At 49.9% G+C, this 20,585-nt stretch overlaps 1 long non-coding RNA gene across 1 annotated transcript in view; it reads right to left on the bottom strand.

Moving 5' to 3' along the window:
- LOC139234744 (uncharacterized) overlaps positions 1 to 7,176 on the bottom strand; it is a 77,902-nt gene extending 70,726 nt beyond the window's left edge. Inside the window, exon 1 of the long non-coding RNA XR_011588338.1 lies at positions 7,079 to 7,176. This is a non-coding gene — a long non-coding RNA (uncharacterized lncRNA). The remainder of the gene's footprint in view (positions 1 to 7,078) is intronic.
- Positions 7,177 to 20,585: the final 13,409 nt, after the last annotated feature.

Genomic DNA, 20,585 nt, shown 5'->3' with positions numbered 1-20,585 from the left:
TTCCTCTCTGATTGTCTCTTTGGTTATTCCTAAGCACTCTGATGGTGGGTGTCAAAGGTCCCACCACGGGACGCATTGTCCCTTGTGATGGCGTGAATTGCCGTTCCCCCTGCCAGTGTCTCTGTTGTGAGCCCACCCTAGTCTCTTGCTACCTGGGCGGTTTCGAATTGCCCTTGCCTGCCTGCAGGGTTCTGCGTCGCATTTACAACGTTAACTCCCTGGTCCATCGCCACGTTGGAACCAGAGCTGCGCATGTAAATTAACTTGGTCTCCTCTTCCCCTGCCATGAAGGTCTGAGCTATCAACGCCGCCCTTTCCAAAGTCAAGTCCTTGGTCTCAATGAGCTTCCTGAAAATCCCGGCATGACTAATGCCTTCAATGAAGAAATCCCTTAACATCTCCCCCCTGCAAGCGTCTGTGAGCTTACAGAGGCTGGCCAAGCGCCGCAGGCCCGCAACAAAGTCCAAAATGTTTTGTCCCTCCCGACGCCAGTGTGTATAGAACCGGTGCCGGGTCATGTGTACACTACTCGCTGGTTTGAGATGCTCACCGATCAGCTGGCTGAGCTCTTCAAAGAACTTGTCCGCCGGCTTCTCGGGTGCGAGCAGGTCTTTCATCAGCGCATACGTCTTCAGTCCACAGCTGGTCAGTAGATACGCCCTCCGCTTGTCAGCCGCTCCCTCTCCCAGCCAGTCCTTCGATACAAAACTCTGCTGGAGCCTCTCAACGAAATCGTCCCAGTCCTCACCCACACAGTAGCATTCCTCTGTGCTACCAGTGGCTATCCCCGTGGTTCGGTGATTCCCGTTTCTCGTCGCCAAATGTGGTGTCCCTGCACCTTGCTATAGAATCACACGAGGCATGTACTGCAGACACAGTCACTACGTGACCTTAATTTTATTTCCAGGACCAAGAAGTGATGACCCTGTGTGGGACCTCCCTTTAAATACCTGAATGCCCAGGTGAGGAGTGTCTCCCACAAGTTCACCCCCTGTGGTCAAGGTGTGCACTTCTAGGATGTATACAGTGTACAGTGAAGGTTACAGTTGTATGATGGTTACATACATGACAACTAGCACCAAAATGCTCTTCCACTAATACCCCTTCCACCTGCCCAGCTTCATTCCCTAAAACTAAGTCCAGAACCGCCCCCTCCCTTGTTGGGCTTGCTATGTACTGGCTGACAAAGTTATCCAGAATCCATTTTAAGAATTCTGCTCCCTCTATACCTTTCACACTAATTCTATCCCAGTTAATATTAGGGTAGTTGTAATCCCCTACTATTACTGCCCTATTGTTTTGCACTTCTCTGAAATTTGCCGACATATTTGTTCTTCTCTCTCCCTCTGACTGTTTGGGGGTCTATAGTACACTCCCAGCAGTGTGATCGCCCCTTTTTTGTTCTTCAGTTCAACCCATATGACCTCATTTGATGATCCTTCCAACGTATCATCCCTCCTCACAGCTGTAATTGTTTCTTTAATCAATATTGCGACCCCCCCTTCTTTTTTTACCCCCACTCTATCCCGTCTGAAAACCCTGTAACCAGGAATGTTGAGCTGCCATACCTGCCCTTCTTGCAGCCATGTCTCAGTAATAACTATAATTCATACTCCCAAGTGTCTATCTGTGCTCTCAGCTCATCTGCCTTATTCCCTGTACTCCTTGCATTGAAGTATATACCATTCAGTATTGCCAAACTCCCTTGTTGTCTATTTTCTAGCCTTTGCTTCCTCTGCCTTCTAAACTTGATTACTAATTTTCTGCTTTCCAATTCCAGCTTTGTTTCTCTCCCGGCTGAATCTATTCTCCAGTTCCCATCCCTCTGCCAAGCTAGTTTAAACCCTCCCCAACAGCACTAGTAAACTCTCCTGCGAGGATACTGGTCTGGTTCTGTTGAGGTGCAACCCGTCCGGTCTGTACAGGTCCCACCTCCCCCAGAAATTGTCCCAATACCTCAGGAATCTAAAGCCCTCCCTCCTGCACCATCTCTCCAGCCACGCATTCATCTGCTCTATCCTTCTATTTCTGTACTCACTAGCCCGTGGCACTGCAGTAACCCGGAGATTACTATCTTTTGAGATCCTGCTTTTTAATCTCTTTCCTAGCTCCATAAAATCTACCTACAGAACCTCATCCTTCTTTCTACTTAAGTCATTGGTACCGATATGGACCACGACCTCTGGCTGTTCACCCTCTCCTCCCAGAATTCCCTGCAGCTGATCGGTGACATCCTTGACCCTGGCACCAGGGAGACAACATACCATCCTGGAGTCACGTCTGCGGCCATAGAAACGCCTGTCTGCTCCCCTGACAATTGAATCCCCTACCACTATTGCTCTTCCATTCTTCTTCCTCCCCCCTGTGCAGCTGAGCCACCCGTGGTGCCATGGACTTGGTTCCGGCCGCACCCCCCAGCGGAACCATCGCCCCACCAGTATCCAGGACTGAAAACTGGTTGGCGAATGAGATGCACTCGGGGGACTCCTGCCCTACCTGCCTGGTCCTCCTCTTCTGCCTGGCTGTCACCCACTCCCTCTCTGCCTGCACACACTTAAGCTGTGGGGTGACCACCTCCTGAAACGTGCTAGCCACGAAGTTCTCAGCCTCGCGGCTGCCCTGCAGTGACTCCAGCCGCTGCTCAAGCTCCGAAACCCGGAGCTTGAGCTGCTCTCGCTGGCGACACGTCCAGGCCACGAGAAGCGTCCGGGACTTCCCACGTGACACAGGACGTGCATTCCACGGGACTCAACTGCCCTGCCATGCCTCTGTTTATTAGATTATTCACTAAAGTTTTTAGTATACCCCTCTGCCCTAACTGAGAGAGAAGAAAAAACAACAGATACTCACCAACCAATCACCTATCTGCCTTTCTGTGACACCCCACCTTGATATTCTTTTTGTTTCTTTGCTCTCTTTCACTGCTCTCCCTGCCCCTTATACCCACACCACCCCCGCTCCTTATACCCACACCACCCCCGCTCCTTATACCCACACCACTCTCTGCCCCTTATACCCACACCACCCCCGCTCCTTATACCCACACCACTCTCTGCCCCTTATACCCACACCACCCCCGCTCCTTATACCCACACCACCCCCGCTCCTTATACCCACACCACTCTCTGCCCCTTATATCCACACCACCCCCGCTCCTTATACCCACACCACTCTCTACCCCTTAAATCCACACCACCCCCGCTCCTTATACCCACACCGCTCTCCGCTCCTCATACCCACACCACTCTCCCTGCCCCATATACCCACACCACTCTCACTGTCCCTTGTACCCACACCACTCTCACTGTCCCTTATACCCACACCACTCTCACTGTCCCTTATACCCACACCAATTTGCTGCTCTCACTGCCCGGCAGCAATCACCGTGTCGGACATAGTGCACGGATCCGCTCGGCCTTTTGACTAAGATCATGCGTAACTGACCTGACAGGGGAGTAACCACCATAACCCCAAGGTGGTTCTCCCTGGATCAGGAAGGTATATGCTTGCTTTTTTGGAAATAGGAGGTGGGTGGGGTGGCTTGACCCATCCACCTCCACGGAGGTGTGTGGGGGACCTGACCCATCCACCTCCATGGCACGAACCTGGTATTGCAGTACTTCCAGGAACGGTGCAGTGGCTCTAGGCCTTTTGGCTAAGAGCATTGGCGCAGAGTGATCCTTGAATGGGCCCAAGGTGACCTCTGGCGTTTGTGATTTGACAAAGAATTGGAACGATTGGCTACGAATTAAAAAAAAACATAGTGCACGGATCCGCTACCAACTGCACAGCACCAGCTCACTGCAGTCAGATGGAGTGTGTGGTCACCTCAATGGAGGCGGCTGCTGGGGCCTCCCTGCAGGAGCCTGTGCCCCAGGAGGAACATCTCTCAGGGATACCCACACTGGGACCCTGCAAGCTCTGGGTCCGGGGAGGAGGGCAGGGCGGGAGTGTAGGCTCCGGGGGTGGGAGTGTGGGCTCTGGGGGGGGGGGCAGGGTGGGAGTGTTGGCTCCGGCGGGGTGGGGGGAGGCGGGGCCGGGCACGGCAGGAGTGTGGACTCCGGGGGAGGGGGGGGGGGCAGGGCAGGAGTGTAGGTTCCGGGGGGAGAGGGGCAGGGTGGGAGTGTTGGCTCCAGCGGGGTGGGGGGGAGAGGGGGGGGGCAGGGCGGGAGTGTAAGCTCCGGGGGGGAGGGCAGGGTGGGAGTTTGGGCTCCGGGGGGGGGAGGGGGGGCAAGGCGGGAGGTTTGGTCATGTGACATTTGTTCACATGACTTCAACAAATGTTACCGCGTTGACTGTATACAGGCTGGGCCCGATGTGGGCGGGTATATTTGCTTGTGGTTTCACGCCAGCAGCTGTTGAGCGACAACTTCCAAGAACCAGGAGATCTCCCATGTGGAGAGGAAGAGGGGAAACCGAGGGCGGGGGAGGAGGGGACCGAGGGCGGGGTAGGGGGGGACCGAGGGAGGGGGAACCGAGGGTGGGGGAGGGGGGAGAACCAAGGGGAGGGGGAGCGGGGAGAACCGAGGGCGGGGGAGGAGGGGAAACTAACTCCCTGTTACCCCACACTCCCTGTTACCCCACACTCCCTGTCACCCCACAATCCAAGTTACCCCACACTCCCTGTTACCCCACACTCCCTGTTACCCCCGCACTCGCTGTTACCCCCGCACTCCATGTTACCCCCGTACTCCCTGTTACCCCCGCACTCCCTGTTACCCCACACTCTCTGTTACCCCCACACTCCCTGTTACCCCCGTACTCCCTGTTACCCCCACACTCCCTGTTACTCCCACATTCCCTGTTACCCCCGCACTCCCTGTTACCCCCACACTCTGTGTTACTCCCACACTCCCTGTTACCCCCACAATCTGTGTTACCCCCGCACTCCCTGTTACCCCCACACTCCCTGTTACCCCCACAATCTGTGTTACCCCCGCACTCCCTGTTACCCCACACTCTGTGTTAGCCTCACACTCTCTGTTACCCCCGCACTCCCTATTACCCCCGCACTCCCTATTACCCCTGCACTCCCTGTTACCCCACACTCCCTGTCACCCCACAATCCAAGTTACCCCACACTCCCTGTTACCCCACACTCCCTGTTACCCCCGCACTCGCTGTTACCCCCGCACTCCATGTTACCCCCGTACTCCCTGTTACCCCCGCACTCCCTGTTACCCCACACTCTCTGTTACCCCCACACTCCCTGTTACCCCCGTACTCCCTGTTACCCCCACACTCCCTGTTACCCCACACTTTGTGTTAGCCTCACACTCTCTGTTACCCCCGCACTCCCTATTACCCCCACACTCCCTGTTACTCCCACATTCCCTGTTACCCCCGCACTCCCTGTTACCCCCACACTCTGTGTTACTCCCACACTCCCTGTTACCCCCACAATCTGTGTTACCCCCGCACTCCCTGTTACCCCCACACTCCCTGTTACCCCCACAATCTGTGTTACCCCCGCACTCCCTGTTACCCCACACTCTGTGTTAGCCTCACACTCTCTGTTACCCCCGCACTCCCTATTACCCCCGCACTCCCTATTACCCCTGCACTCCCTGTTACCCCCACACTCTGTGTTACTCCCACACTCCCTGTTACCCCCACACACTGTGTTACTCCCACACTCCCTGTTACCCCCACAATCTGTGTTACCCCCACACTCCCTGTTATCCCACACTCCCTGTTATCCCACACTCTCTGTTACCCCCACACTCCGTGTTACTCCCCACACTCCGTGTTACTCCCCACACTCCCTGTTATCACACATTCCGTGTTACCCCCACATTCCGTGTTACCCCCACACTTCCTGTTACCCCCCACACTCCCTGGTCCCCCCACACTCAGTATTATCCCCACAATCCATGCAATCGCCAGCGTCCTAACCCATTGTGTGTGTTATCCATGGGGAAAATTATGAAATGACATGAGTCATGTGCTGGATGCCAGCATGGTCTGCAGATTGACTGAAGATACCGATCCCCGTTTTGCAACCTGGAATGATCCGCAGTCAAAGAGCGTGAGGGCTGTAGTAACAGTAAGTGCAGCAGGTGATGCAGTGCTGGTTGTGACAGTGGGTTGCCAGGGGTAACACAGGGCTGTGGCAGCTTCCCGGGAGATACACTGTCTGATTGTGCACTGCGGGTATGTACCCCGGGGCCTGTTGTAAGCTCTCCCCCTCCTCTGTGGTCCTTCCGCCTGTTGTTGCTCTTCCTCCAGCCAGAATGGAATGGCCAAAAGCATTCCCATTTTCAGAAACAGCCAGTACCCCTGAAGCTTACTGAAGTAAGTCAAGCCACCAGGCAAATGTCACAGTGATTCTACACCCAGCAACGTCTGTGAACTTACAGCAATATACCTGCCAAATGTCTGCAGTGATTAAAATGACAGTAACTGAGTGGCGCTTTAAGTAATGCTGGTTCTGGAGCCTCCTGGCCATGGTCTACATCATTGGATCACCTGAGTACTCATTTTTAGTGTGGAAGCAAGTCATCCTTGACCCCGAGGGACTGCCTATGATTGATGACATCATTGGACCATCGCTTTATATTAATGCCCCCGCCGGATTTGGGTGGGAGTGCTGGGCGCCCAAAATCACAGCAGGTGAGCAGCGGGCAGTAATTGGCGATTTCTTGCCAGTATTTTCACACTGCACACTGCCCCACTCACCCCAAGTCACCGGGCAGTCGGTGGACGAAAATCAGCCTCAATATGTTTCTCGCAGAACAAGCCTCGGGAACTTGAGCATCCTGGAATAATGAGGCTGTCTGGGGGCACAATACCAGGCAGGCAGTGCATTACCTGCTGCTCAAAGATAAGAGCAGCAAAGTTGCGGCAAGAAACCAGTTGGTTAAAATAAAGAGGTGATTATAATCCCACCCACAACCTGGTGAATGGATTGAAACCCTGAGTCTGGAGATCAGTCAGTGACCAAACCGGGTACTGAATATGTTTCCGTTTGTTAAACACTGTACATTGTTAATGCCTGTTCAATACCCAACACAAACACACAGCCTCCTCCAATTATCAGCCCGCATGTCACCCGGGAAGTAAAAAGTTGGTCACTTACCATTCCCAAACTGCAATCAGTGTTTGAACGATGAACATTTGTTGCTGGATATAAAAACAACTTAACTCAACTCAACGGTCAATGAGAGTCAGTGAGCAATGCATGGCTGTAAATCAATCAGGAAGTTAAATACTGCATAGTTCTCCAGCTCCATATGAGCATTACTAAAATGTTTTGCATATCAAATCACTCCCACTAACTAGTTCTGAATAATGTCGCGTCATTCCAATGTAGCATTGTTCAGTAACAGGAAGCAAATTCTAATATTTACTGTGACTGGAAATTGTGAATCAGCTAGAAATATAAGGCTAGACTTTCCCGAGAGCCCCTCGACGCCCGATCGCCCACCCAGAAAAACCGTTAACATTCTGCAACTAACGTTGGCGAGAATTTCATAATTAAGTTAAAAATAATCTCCCGGCAACAAAATGGATCTTGCACCGATATTCTCGGCGGTTAAAGGCGAAACGAAACGGGCCGTTCTTAAAATGTTTTAAAAATTTAGTCCGAGGCTGCGGTTGGGCCTAGGGAGGGGGGAAACTTAAAAAAAAATGTTCACCTAAAAAAAAAGTTAAAAACATTCCCAAGACAGTTTTAAAGCTAATCGCCATTTTACAATTGAAAATAAATAAATAAAGAACCTTTAACTTACCTTTCTTTGCCGAGTACTCACTCACTGCTCTGTTTAAGCAGCTTTCAAAGGGCGGTTCCCATGGCGATCTGGACGGGCTTCCGTTGAGGCCAAACTTGCGCCCTGGCGATTCTCTCGGCGGTGAATGTCGGCGGTGAGCTCCCGGTGGGAGTTCCGAGATGTGGGCCGTACCATTCACAACGTAAGGGGGAAACGTTCGCCGGGCAGTTTCTCTCCCAAAAACAGCCGTACCGCCAAGAAACCCGCCGAAAATGAAGGTGAAAGTTTAGCCCATTAGCATTGCCTCGCATTGCATCCCCGATCAAGTTACAGTCTCTCCTTCAGCAGTTGGGCACTGACCCTCGCTGGGTACTGATGGGCAGTGATCATGTCTGGTGTTGGGCAGTGGGCACTGACCCTCACTGGGTACTGATGGGCAGTGATCATGTCTGCTGTTGGGCAGTGGGCACTGACCCTCACTGGGTACTGATGGGCAGTGATCATGTCTGCTGTTGGGCAGTGGGCACTGAACCTCACTGGGTACTGATGGCCAGTGATCATGTCTGGTGTTGGGCAGTGGGCACTGACCCTCACTGGGTACTAACTACTGATCATGTCTGGTGTTGGGCAACGGGTATCAGAGGGATCTGATACTGTTAGAATCATAGAAATTTACAGCATGGAAGGAGGCCATTTCGGCCCATCGTGTCCGTCCCGGCCGACAAAGCTATCCAGCCTAATCCCACTTTCCTGCTCTTGGTCCGCAGCCCTGTATGTTACGGCACTTCAAGTGCACATCCAAGTACTTTTAAATGTGGTGAGGGTTTATGCCTCTACCACCCTTTCAGGCCTCTACCACCCTTCCAGACCCCCACCACCCTCTGGGTAACAAACTTTTCCCTCATATCTCCTCTATACTTCTGTAAGGTTCGAAAATCCACGGCTGCATTTTATTGGAACACCCTAAGGACAAGAAAACTAAGATGGGATCGTCCTATACATTTTAAATGAACAATTTTGGCCAAGTAAAATCCTCAGACCAGGCAGGCTGGGAAATGTGTGGGCGGATACAGACATTGTGGAGTCTGGCTCACAAGCAAGACAGAGGCACTGGCCAATGGAGGAAAAGTGCAATCTGGCAGGCCAATCAGTGGTCGAGTCGGGCCTGAAGCCGGGGAAATCCTCAACCAATGGGGACTACCCAGCCCAGTTCGAAAATATGACTCACCTCTAATGAAATTATGAATGTGGACCATCATCTACCTAATTAATATGGACAGTGGACAATAGTCCTGAGATCACTGCGGTGATGACCCATCAAAGGGGAGGTGCAAACCGATTGACTCCCAGGACTGTTACAATGCATCAGCAGACTTTGAGGCACCAATGTGCACTGAAACAATACTCCTGTCCTCACACCTACCTGTACCTGTAACATCTTCTGATTAAATATTCAAAGCTATCTCCCCGCCCAAACTTACACAATGGACCACCAACTGAGTTTGGGCGCGAAAAGGCCAGAACTAAATTGGATACAAATATAGGAGCTACGGAACCACCGAGAGGGGAGAAGCAGCTGGAGCAGTAGGAGAAGGAGTCGAGGAGCAGTAACAGTCACAGACAGACAGAAACCGAGAGAGAACGGAGACGGACTGTTACCGGCTGGGAAACCTACCATCGAACGGGCCCTGGACACGACTTGTGTGCAGAATATACAACCCAACTACCGAGAGGCCCAACATCGTCTCAAGAAGCCGAGCCGCACACCGAACAACGCTCCGAGGCCAACCAGCTGAAGAACCGGAGACCGAAGTAACTGGGAGAGACAACATTCACTCCAGCTACCCCGTAAACCAACCATCCTAAGGCTAAAAAAAAACTGTCAAAAGGGATCATAAGTATTATCCTGGGGTTTCTTTTCCCAACTGTCAGCCTCGGTCAGTCAGGTAAAAAGGGGGGTGGGGGTGCTGTTGGAAATGTCTTGTAAAGATAAAATTGTGTAAGGTTTTCGTTGTGTCCGTTTCTTCCCATAGATTTTCATAGTTTATAAGTGTCAGATATGTGTTTTGATGAAGTTTGACCTTGTTGGAAACTTACCGTGGTTAATAAATTGGACTTACCCGTTTTTTCTGTTCCAAGGACCACTTGTCTCTGAGTGTTTTCCTTTCCTTGTGGAAATCCACCAAAATTCTGAGGTTAGAACCAGATAGGGGTGCTAGGGCACTTCGAAACCGCCAGTTTAGTGGTCTGCGAGCCATAAGCTGCTGGACTGTCCCCTAGAAGGGATAGAGAGGCCCAATACACCAACAGCCACCAAAGACCCCCGTAATTGGGCAGAGCAAAAACCCCCTACACTTCCCCCCAATAATTTTAAATCTATGCCCCCTGGTTGTTGACCCCACTGCCAAGGGAAATATGTCCTTCCTATCCACTCTATCCAGGCCCCTCATAATTTTATACATCTCAATAAGGTTTCCCCTCAGCCTCCTCTGTTCCAAAGAAAACAAACCCAGCCTATCCAATCTTTCCTCATAGTTAATATTCTCCAGTCCGGTCAACATCCTGATAAATCTCCTGTTCTTAATACACATTTCCCAGCTGGAGTCATCAAACCCTGCCTGATGTGTTCTCCTCCCTCGCTCAGTGGTGCCGAGGCCAATTGTTACACCCCCCGACCACAAACTTTGCCTGAGACCAGCGAACTCAGCACAGCCAGCACTGGAGCTTTCCGGATCAGCTCCTCCATCAGCCAAACCCAGCTCAAACACAGAAGCAAGATACTGCGCATGCTGGAAAACTGGAATAAAAACAAAAATGCTGGATATCTCAGCGGGTCAGACAGCATCTGTGGAGAGAGAAACAAAGTTAATGTTTCGGGTCGATGACCTTCCGTCAGAACTGGAAAGAGTTAGAGATATAACAGGTTTTAAGCAAATACAGAGGCAGGGAAAGGGGGAGGGGATGAAAGAACAAAAGGGAAGGTCTGTGATAGGGTGGAAGGCAGGAGAGATTAAATGACAAAAGGGATGATGGTGCAAGGCAAAGGAGATGGTAATGGGGCAAGTGAAGAAACAAAAGATGTGTCTAGAGAGGGTGTAAATGCAACAACAGAACCATTGCCAGCATGTGCTGTCTGATAAACTGGGACCAGTGGTTATTACACGGAATACATAAGATATATGACACAGAAACAGGCCGTTCGGCTCAACCAGTCCATGCCGGCGTTTATGCTCCACTTGAGCCTCCTCCCGTCTTTCCTCATCTAAATCTATCAGCATAACCCTCTATTCCCTTCTCCCTCATACGCCTCCCCTTAAATGCATTTGCCTCAACCACTCATTGTGGCAGCGAGCTCCCCATTCTCACCTCTCTTTGGGGAAAGAAGTTTCTTCTAAATTCCCTGTTGGATTTCTTGGTGACTATCTTATATTGATGGCCTCTAGTTAGGTTCAGCCCCACAGGTGGAAACATTCTCTCTGTATCCACTCTATCAAAACCTTTCATAATTTTAAAGACCTCTATTAGGTCACCTCTCAGGCCTGGTGACCCTGGTGCAAGGGTCAAGGATGTCTCGGAGCGGCTGCAAGGCATTTTGGAGGGGGAGGGTGAACAGCCAGTTGTCGTGGTGCATATAGGTACCAACGATAAAGGTAAAAAATGGGATGAGGTCCTACAAGCTGAATTTAGGGAGCTAGGAGTTAAATTAAAAAGCAGGACCTCAAAGGTAAAATCTAAGGATTGCTACCAGTGCCACGTGCTAGTCAGAGTAGGAATCGCAGGATAGCTCAGATGAATACGTGGCTTGAAGAGTGGTGCAGGAGGGAGGGATTCAAATTCCTGGGGAATTGGAACCGGTTCTGGGGGAGGTGGGACCAGTACAAACTGGGCAGGACTGGAACCAATGTCCGAGGGGAAGTGTTTGCTAGTGCTGTTGGGGAGGGGTTAAACTAATATGGCAGGGGAATGGGAACCTATGCAGGGAGACAGAGGGAAGTAAAATGGGGGCAGAAGCAAAAGACAGAAAGAAGAAAAGTAAAAGTGGAGGGCAGAGAAACCCAAGGCAAAAATCAAAAAGAGATACATTACAGCAAAATTCTAAAGGGACAAAGTATGTTAAAAAGACAAGCCTGAAGGCTCTGTGCCTCAATGTGAGGAGTATTCGGAATAAGGTGGACGAATTAACTGTGCAGACAGCTATTAACGAATATGACATGGCTCCATGGTGACCAAGGCTAGGAACTCAACATCCAGGGGTATTCAACATTCAGGAAGGATAGATAGAAAGGAAAAGGAGGTGGGGTAGCGTTGCTGGTTAAAGAGGAAATTAACGCAATAGTAAGGAAGGACATTAGCTTGAATGATGTGGAATCTGTATGGGTGGAGCTGTGGAATACCAAAGGGCAGAAAACACTAGTGGGAGTTGTATACAGACCACCAAAGAGTAGTAGTGAGGTTGGCGACAGCATCAAACAAGAAATTAGGGATGTGTGCAATAAAGGTACAGCTGTTATCATGGGCGACTTTAATCTACATATAGATTGGGCTAACGAAACTGGTAGCAATACAGTGGAAGAGGATTTCCTGGAGTGTATTAGGGATGGCTTTCTGGACCAATATGTCGAGGAACCAACTAGAGGGCTGGCCATCCTAGACTGGGTGATGTGTAACGAGAAAGGACTAATTAGCAATCTTGTTGTGCGAGGCCCCTTGGGGAAGAGTGACCATAATATGGTAGAATTCTTTATTAAGATGGAGACTGACACAGTTAATTCAGAGACTAGGGTCCTGAACTTAAGGAAAGGTAACTTCAACAGTATGAGACGTGAATTGGCTAGAATAGACTGGCGAATGATACTTAAAGGGGTGATGGTGGATAGGCAATGGCAAACATTTAAAGATCACATGGATGAACTTCAACAACTGTACATAATAAACAAAAATAAAACGGGGAAGGTGGCTCAACCGTGGCTAACAAGGGAAATTAGGGATAGTGTTAAATCCAAGGAAGAGGCAAATAAATTGTCCAGAAAAAGCAGCAAACCTGAGGACTAGGAGAAATTTAGAATTCAGCAGAGGAGGACAAAGGGTTTAATTAGGAGGAGGAAAATAGAGTATGAGAGGAAGCTTGCTGGGAACATAAAAACTGACTGCAAAAGCTTCTATAGATATGTGAAGAGAAAAAGATTAGTGAAGACAAACATAGGATCCTTGCAGTCAGAATCAGGTGAAATTATAATGGGGAACAAAGAAATGGCAGACCAATTGAACAAATACCTTGGTTCTGTCTTCACAAAGGAAGACACAAATAACCTTCTGGAAACACTAGGGGACCGAGAGTCTAGCGAGAAGGAGGAACTGAAGAATATCCTTATTCGTCAGGAAATTGTGTTAGAGAAATTGATGGGATTGAGGCCGATAAATCTCCAGGGCCCGATAGGCTACATCCCAGAGTACTTAAGGAAGTGGCCCTAGAAATAGTGGATGCATTGGTGATCATTTTCCAACAGTCTATCGACTCTGGATCAGTTCCTATGGACTGGAGGGTAGCTAATGTAACACCACTTTTTTAAAAAGGAGGGAGAGAGAAAACGGGTAATTATAAACCGGTTAGCCTAACATCTGTAGTGGGGAAAATGTTGGAATCAATTATTAAAAATGAAATAGCAGCGCATTTGGAAAGCAGTAACAGGATCGGACCAAGTCAGCATGGATTTATGAAAGGGAAATCATGCTTGACAAATCTTCTAGAATTTTTTGAGGATGTTTCCAGTAGAGTGGACAAGGGAGAACCAGTGGATGTGGTGTATTTGGACTTTCAAAAGGCTTTTGACTAGGTCCCACACAAGAGATTGGTGTGCAAAATTAAAGCACATGGTATTGGGGGTATTGACGTGGATAGAGAACTGGTTGGCAGACAGGAAGCAGAGAGTCGGGATAAATGGGTCCTTTTCAGAATGGCAGGCAGTGACTAGTGGGGTGCCGCAGGGCTCAATGCTGGGACCCCAGCTATTTACAATATGCATCAATGATTTAGATGAAGGAATTGAGTGTAATATCTCCAAGTTTGCAGATGACACTAAGCTGGGTGGCGGTGTGAGCTGTGAGGAGGCTGCTAAGAGGCTGCAGGATGACTTGGACAGGTTAGGTGTGTGGGCAAATGCATGGCAGATGCAGTATAATGTGGATAAATGTGAGGTTATCCACTTTGGTGGCAAAAACATGAAGGCAGAATATTATCTGAATGGCGGCAGATTAGGAAAAGGGGAGGTGCAATGAGACCTGGGTGTCATGGTACATCAGTCATTGAAAGTTGGTATGCAGGTACAGCAGGCGGTGAAGAAGGCAAATGGCATGTTGGCCTTCATAGTTAGGGGATTTGAGTATAGGAGCAGGGAGGTCTTACTGCAGTTGTACAGGGCCTTGGTGAGGCCTCACCTGGAATATTGTGTTCAGTTTTGGTCTCCTAAGCTGAGGAAGGACGTTCTTGTTATTGAAGGAGTGCATCGAAGGTTCACCAGACTGATTCCCGGGATGGCAGGACTGGCATGTGAGGAGAGACTGGATCGACTGGGCCTGTATTCACTGGAGATTAGAAGAATGAGAGGGGATCTCATAGAAATGTATAAAATTCTGTCGGGATTGGACAGGTTAGATGCAGGAAGAATGTTCCCGATGTTGGGGAAGTCCAGAACCAGGGGTCACAGTCTAAGGATAAGGGGTAGGCCATTTAGGATCGAGATGAGGAGAAACTTCTTCACTCAGAGAGTTGTTAACCTGTGGAATTCTCTATCACAGGAAGTTGTTGATGCCAGCTCGTTAGATATAGTCAAGAGGGAGTTAGATATGGTCCTTACCGCTAAAGGGATCAAGGGGTTTAGAGAGAAAGCAGGAATAGGATACTGAGGTGAATGATCAGCCATGATCTTATTGAATGGTGGTGCAGGCTCGAAGGGCCGAATGGCCTACTCCTGCACCTACTTTCTATGTTTCTATGTTTCTATGTTTCTTTATGGCTGGGTTGGTCAAACTGAGATTGTGGGTTAAAACCCTATTGCAGAAACTAAGCACATAGTTTCGGCTGATACTTCAATGCTGTCATTCAGGTGAGGTGTAAACTGAAGAAACACCTGCCTGTTCAGGTGGATGTAGCATGTTTTAAAGGGAAGTAGGGTGTTCCCTGTGCTTCTAGATTCCTCTCTCAAGCAATACTAGACTAACTGGCTTTTCATCAAGTTTGTTCTTGTGGGATCTTGCTGAATTCACGTTTGTCTGTGTTTGCCCCAATTCAACCGTGATTTCCTGGGTATGAAGTGTGTTGGGCTGTCCTGAGGATGTGATAAGGTGCTATAAAAATCTGGACATGTTGTTTGCTGTTAGATATTAAATATATTCCTCGGCTGATGGAAAAGAAGGACTTGTTTTTAAAAAGTTTCATTTCACAACCTCAGGACGTCTCAAAGCGCTTTACAGCCAATTAAATACTTTTGGAGTCACTGTTGTAATGTGGGAAACGCGGCAGCCAATTTGCGCACAGCAAGCTCCCACACACAGCAATGTGATAATGACTAGATAATCTGTATTTTGTAGTGATATTGGTTGAGGGATAAATATTCACCGGGACACTGGGGAGAACTCCCTTGCCCTTCAAAATAGTACCATGGGATCTTTCATGTCCACCTAAGAGAGCAGACGGGGCCTCGGTTTGTCTCATCCGAAGGATAGCACCTCTGACAATGCAGCACTCCCTCAGTACTGCACTGAAGTGTCAGCCTAGATTTATGTGCTGAAGCCCCTGTTGAACCCACTACCTTCTGACTCAGAGGCAAGGATGCTGGCCACTGAGCGGTGCTTGAGGCTGGGGTGGCCATATCCACTGAACCAGGAGTCTGGTTTTTGAGTGCAGTTTCCAGAAGCTTTGTTCATAGAACAGAATAGAATAGAATAGAAAGTAGGTGCAGGAGTAGGCCATTCGGCCCTTCGAGCCTGCACCATCATTCAATGAGTTCATGACTGAATATGCAACCTCAGTACCCCATTCCTGCTTTCTCGCCATACCCCTTGATCCCCCTAGTAGTAAGGACTATATCTAACTCCTTTTTGAATATATTTAGTGAATTGGCCTCAACAACTTTCTGTGGTAGAGAATTCCACAGGTTCACCACTCTCTGGGTGAAGAAGCTTGTCCTCATCTCGGTCCTAAATGGCTTACCCCTTATCCTTAGACTGTGACCCCTGGATCTGGACTTCCCCAACATTGGGAACATTCTTCCTGCATCTAACCTGTCTCATCCCATCAGAATTTTAAACGTTTCTATGAGATCCCCTCTCATTCTTCTGAACTCTAGTGAATACAAGCACAGTTGATCCAGTCTTTCTTGATATGTCAGTCCCGCCATCCCGGGAATCAGTCTGGTGAACCTTCGCTGCACTTCCTCAATAGCAAGAATGTCCTTCCTCAAGTTAGGAGACCAAAACTGTACACAATACTCCAGGTGTGGTCTCACCAAGGCCCTGTACAACTGTAGTAACACCTCCCTGCCCCTGTACTCAAATCCCCTCGCTATGAAGACCAACATGGCCTCTTGCGGTGTCACTCCCTAAGTCAGACGATGCAGTGATTTGTTACAATAATGGATTATTCTCATCCATCATCATCATCATAGGCAGTCCCTCGGAATCGAGGAAGACTTGCTTCCACACTTAACATGAGTTCTTAGGTGACTGTACAGTCCAATATGGGAACCACAATCCCTGTCACAGGCGGGACAGACAGTGGTTGGAGGAAAGGGTGGGTGGGTGGGACTGGTTTGGCACATGCTCCTTCCGCTGCCTGCGCTTAGTTTCTGCTTGTTCTCGGTGACGAGACTCGAGGTGCTCAGCACCCACCTGGATGCACTTCCTCCACTTAGGGCGGTCTTTGACCAGGGACTCCCAGGTGTCAGTGGGGATGTTGCACTTTATCAGGGAGGCTTTGAGAGTGTCCTTGAAACGTTTCCTCTGCCCACCTTTGGCTCAACTGCTAAGGTGAATGGTCTTTAATATTTGATGAGTGCCTCTTCTGTAGAGGATTGAGCTCCCCGCTTTATTCTAAAGTTGTGTTGTTGGTAATTACAAGATTGAGATTGTTGTGCCCTGGTGCTGTGCTCGACCCTGTGATGTGCCGTGGCTGGGCTAACCTGCAATCAGTATGATGGAGTGGGTGACTCAGGAGGCTCTCTGGATTTTCGCTTACTAAACGTCCAGCACCGGTGACAGACACAGAGGCCATCCATCTCCAGCAGTTGTGTTTGAGGAGAAGTTACTGAGCAATGACAAGTGGCCTTCCCATTAATCTGAATGTCTGAACTCTGTAGCCACTCTCGGCTCTGTTAGTGCTCCATCCTGCAATTAACCTGAAGCCCACGGCTCTCCTTCAACTGCCCCATCTCCCCCAGTGTGCCCGCCCAGGAGTTGTGGAGCCTCCTCCTCATGGCTATTGATGCAGGCCCGTCCTGCACTGCTGGCTCGAAGTTGCTGCCGATCTTGGGCAATGTTGTTAAGGTGCAGAAAGACTTGGGATTAATTCAACATTTCATGTCTGCAGGTATCGTGATCACGCTTTCAGGTGTAGGCTAAGCAGCAATCCCTTAATTTCTCACCCAAATGCCACTCCACCCTTGCCATCAGAAAGTGGGATAAGATATCGTGGAATGGTGGGAGAGGGATACGTGGCTGTTTGATGGTGGGATTGGTGAGGTTATTGGTGCATATTAACTATCTCATTCATCTCTTTATTTACACCAGGCAACAGGCTGTTTTAGATCTTGTATTGTGTATGAGACAGGGTTAACTAACAATCTCTTGGTAAAAGGTCCTCTGGGGCAGAGTGATCATAATATGATGGAATTTCACATTAAGTTTGAGAGTGAATTGCCTAAGTTCGAAACTGGAGTCTTAAATAAAGCCAATTACATAGGTATGAAGGGCAAGTTGGCTGCGGTATATTGGATTCTGAAGGGGATTGACAGGGTAGATGCTGAGAGGATGTTTCCCCCTGGGCTGGAGAGTCTAGAACCAGGGGTCACAGTCTCAGGATAAGGGGTCGGCCATTTAAGACTGAAATGAGGAGGAATTTCTTCACTCAGAGGGTGGTGAATCTTTGGAATTCTCTGCCCCAGAAGGCTGTGGATGCTGAGTCTCTGAATATATTCAAGGCTGAGATAGACAGATTTTTGGACTCTAGGATAATCAAGGGATATGGAGATCGGGAGGGAAAGTGAAGTTGAGGTCGATGATCAGCCATGATCTTATTGAATGGCAGAGCAGGCTCGAGGGGCCATAGGGCCTACTCCTATTTCTTATGTTCTTATGTACTCAGTGTACATGGATGGTATGGAGGTGATCTTGCTTCCAGTATTGTCTTAGAATCTTCCTGATTCTCAGCGTTGTCATGCACCTTGCTAGCCTGTCCTGCATTGCCATTCATGGGGTGGTTGACCTGGTACTGATCGTCACCAGCACCTCCCTCCAAACGATCTGCACCCTTTTCTGGATCTTGCCGTTTTTGGTTCCGAGGAGTATGGCCCCATCACCACAGAAGCTTCGTGTATCTCTGGGGGCCTTGACCACAGTATTTAAAGAAGGATATACTCGCATTGGAGGCTGTTCAGAGAAGGTTCACTCGGTTGATTCTGGAGATGAGGGGGTTGCCTTATGAAGATAGGTTGAGTAGGTTGGGCCTATACTCATTGGAGTTCAGAAGAATGAGAGGTGATCTTATCAAAACATATAAGATAATGAGGGGGCTCGACAAGGTGGATGCAGAGAGGATATTTCACATAGGGGAATCTAAAACTAGGGGGCATATTCTCAGAATAAGGGGCTGCCTATTTAAAACTGAGATGAGAAGGAATTTCTTCTCTCAGAGGGTTGTAAATCTATGGAATTCTCTACCCCAGAGAGCTGAGGAGGCTGGGTCACTGAATATATTTAAGGCGGAGATAGATAGATTTTTGAGCGATAAGGAAATAAAGGGTTATGTGAAACGGGCAGGGAAGTGGAGCTGAGTCCATGATCAGATCAGCCATGATCTTATTGAACGGCGGAGCAGGCTCGAGGGGCCGTATGGCCTACTCCTGCTCCTACTTCTTATGTTCTTATGTAGACCCTCCCGAAGCTGGTCCAATTTCTGCTGTTTTCCTCTCACTGTCCTCTTGCTCTGTCTTGGCCCCCTTAATAATTGCACTGCCTTCTGCCCCTTGAAGCTGCTGCAGCCATTTAACATCCGCTGTGACACCGGATTCCCCTCCCCCCAGCAGTGCAGGTAAATCAGCAGCAGGATTTACCACATCAACCCACTATCTCATCAGGGTCCCCCGCATCAACCCACTATCTCATCAGGGTCCCCCGCATCAACCCTCTTTCTCATCAGGGTCCCCCGCATCAACCCACTATCTCATCAGGGTCCCCCGCATCAACCCACTATCTCATCAGGGTCCCCCGCATCAACCCACTATCTCATCAGGGTCCCCTGCATCAACCCACTATCTCATCAGGGTCCCCCGCATCAACCCACTATCTCATCAGGGTCCCCCGCATCAACCCACTATCTCATCAGGGTCCCCCGCATCAACCCACTATCTCATCAGGGTCCCCTGCATCAACCCACTATCTCATCAGGGTCCCCCGCATCAACCCACTATCTCATCAGGGTCCCCCGCATCAACCCACTATCTCATCCGGGTCCCCCGCATCAACCCACTATCTCATCAGGGTCCCCTGCATCAACCCACTATCTCATCAGGGTCCCCCGCATCAACCCTCTATTTCATCCGGGTCCCCCGCATCAACCCACTATCTCATCCGGGTCACCCGCATCAACCCACTATCTCATCAGGGCCCCTCGCATCAACCCACTATCTCATCAGGGTCCCCCGCATCAACCCACTATCTCATCCGGGTCCCCTGCATCAACCCACTATCTCATCAGGGTCCCCCGCATCAACTCACTATCTCATCAGGGTCCCCCGCATCAACCCACTATCTCATCAGGGTCCCCCGCATCAACCCACTATCTCATCCGGGTCCCCCGCATCAACTCACTATCTCATCAGGGTCCCCCGCATCAACCCACTATCTCATCAGGGTCCCCCGCATCAACCCACTATCTCATCAGGGTCCCCCGCATCAACCCACTATCTCATCAGGGTCCCCCGCATCAAGCCACTATCTCATCAAGGTCCCCCGCATCAAGCCACTATCTCATTATCATTATTATCACAGGCAGTCCCTCGAAACGAGGATGACTCGCTTCCACGTCAAAAAAGGATGAGTTCACAGGTGTTTCAATGAAGGACCCGAACTACATCCTGAAGGGTGGAAGACGCCTGTGCGTGGATTTTTTTAACCTGTGGTGACCGTTGCACACCAGCCACCACACGGGCTTGACAGAGCTAGGTCTTGGTCCAGTGGCAAGGATTACCCAAGACGACTGGAGACCAGCTCTGCTGCACGGACCTAGTGTGCACACTATCACAGTGTGGGCTGGCCCTCGCTACCCCTGGGCCCCTGGCCCCGAACTCACGCCTCCCCTGGGCCCCAATCACGTCCCTCGACAGTCTCTCGCTGCTCCTGCTGTACCTGCTCACGCTCCAATAACTGACCTGGACCTTGATGACGTCACTCTTCGCTTCTGTCGCCCTCCTGCACCAGCTCGCGCTGCTACCTGGAGTAGTATGCCTCCATATCAACCGCATCCCCCGCATCAACCCACTCTCTCATCAGGGTCCCCCGAGGAATAAGGAGTCGCGTGCTGGCTGGATCATGTGGGCAACAAGTCCTGCCTGGTCACATTTCCCGCAGCTAATGTCAAACACATGACACGTGGCTTATATTATT

The sequence above is a fragment of the Pristiophorus japonicus genome, chromosome 22 (genome assembly GCF_044704955.1).
Source record: "Pristiophorus japonicus isolate sPriJap1 chromosome 22, sPriJap1.hap1, whole genome shotgun sequence".
NCBI classification, from domain to species: Eukaryota; Metazoa; Chordata; class Chondrichthyes; family Pristiophoridae; genus Pristiophorus; species Pristiophorus japonicus.
The sequence above is the reverse complement of the archived record's forward strand: the minus strand, read 5'-3'. Positions and strand labels throughout refer to the sequence as shown.